The following is a 2192-nucleotide window of genomic DNA, read 5'->3' on the forward strand; positions in this document are numbered from 1 at the left end:
ATTATTTAAATTTACCTATATGTTTTAACACATTAATATATGATTTTATATAATGTTTAATTATCTAATGGTCATTTTATGACCAAAACTTATCATCATTTTGTTACTTATGGTTGAGACTTTAAATCCATTTAAATATACTATTTTATATGAATGGCTAAAAGCTGCAGAATTTGTTCGAATTTTGCTGACAATCTGGTGTCAGATTGTCTTGCGCAGATCTTGCTCGATTTTTGCCACCAATTTGACGTCAAATCATGTCAAGCTTTGCTCGGTTTTTGCCGTCAATTTGCTGTCAGGTTATGTCAGCAAGCTTTGTCACCAAAACACAAGCTTAATGCGGACACAGATGGCACTGGATTTGTTACCAAGTTTTGAGCGAATTTGATGCCAATTTGGCAACAATTTGTTATCAAATTGCTTACTGGGTAGTCTGACAATGAAAAACTGGATATTTAAGTTAGTTTACAGAAATAGTCCTACGTATACTACACATATAAACTGAAATAAACACGTTTTTACATATATAGGGTGTTCAAAAATAAAATATAAGTATGTTGAATTAATTATTTATTGGATATAATCTGCTCATTATTTAAAAAAAAACATCAAAATACGCTTATCAAAAGTATAGTCTTTTAAATAAAAATTCAGCAATATAATGTTGACAATAATATTCTCGAGTACCGAAACGTGGAAGATTAGCACGCATTTCTCTCCATAATTTCTCTATGTTTTGTGTATGAACTTTAGTATTAGGATCCACAAAATTTCCAGAATGGTTTACTGTTTGATGTGTATAGTTTTCATTTTTGAGGACATTATAAGCACACCAACAATCAAATAATTGATCCAGGAGCAATATATTTACGAATCAATGGTAATAACGTTTTGGAACTCCGGTTTTCTACAGGTACAATAAAAACTTTGTTTGTGGCACGTTCTATGCCACCAAATATCCACTGTCCTTTTAACATACGGCCTTTGTTAAATTTTCTTTTCCCAATTTTGGCTTCATCTATTTCCACAATAATCCCTTCTCCGCCAATGTGTTGTTGTTCTTTTATTAACTAGTCCGATAATAACTAAATATTAAAAAAGTAAAAATATAAAAATGCATGTATAAGTAACAAATATAAACATATACCCGAATATTTCATTCAAATATTAATTTACATACCTCTCTACAAAAATTTGTCCAATCAACAACAGCTTTATCATGTATTTCCAACTCATTACATATAAGAGATTGTCGTGGTGGTTTAATTATTAAAAAATATCCAATAAACCGACAAATTTTTACCATATCCAAATGAGTTTTAGAAAACCAAGTGTTATTCAACATACTTATTTTAAAGTTGCATGTTATCCGTTGTCTTTTTCGTCCAGATATAGTCTTATAATATTTATTAGTGCAATGCATGATAAAGCTTTTAAATATATTTGTATAAGTTATAATATTTCTACATTTTGGACATTGAATATTATCACGAATAACTTGTTTATCAATAAGATACTGTATTAGAGCATCATAATTATATGTTAAATGAAGAAATTCGTGCAAATGCATTGTATTATTAACGAAATGCACTATTATTTGTACTAATATATTGAGAAGTAAGAACTTTACGCTTGGAAGAATTAAACAAGACTGTGTCATCATAAGAATTCACTAGTACAGAAAATAATAAAAAATGAACATGAAATAGTATAAACATTGAGGGAAGGTATTCAAATGTAAACACAAAGCAATATTTTCGCGACCTGCTAACATCAATGTGTATGTACACGTGAAAGTTGAAAATATATGTGTTGAAAATGTATTTTTAGCAGATTCATTTATTTATGTATAGTAAATCGAACGCATGGGCCGGGGGAAGAGAAAAAGGTAAAACTTACAAGTTTGAAATATACCAAAGTACATGAATGGACAGGAAGCACGCATACACACACACACACGGAGGGGTGCAAGGAGGGCCTTCGGCCCCCCTCCCGCACCTTGCTTTACAATGTAGCATGTACTCTGTAAGTTGTAAAGCGAGGTCCACCCTGCCTACCGGCGGAGTGAGTGCGGGAGGGGGGCCGAAGGCCTCCCTTGCACCCCCTCCCCGTGTGTGTGTGTGTGTGTGTGTGCGCGCGCGCGCGCGTGCTTCCTGTGTCCGTGCATGTACTTTGGTATATTTCAAACTTTT

Source organism: Formica exsecta, unplaced genomic scaffold (assembly GCF_003651465.1).
Source record: "Formica exsecta isolate Colony F162 unplaced genomic scaffold, ASM365146v1 scaffold536, whole genome shotgun sequence".
Classification (NCBI taxonomy): Eukaryota; Metazoa; Arthropoda; class Insecta; order Hymenoptera; family Formicidae; genus Formica; species Formica exsecta.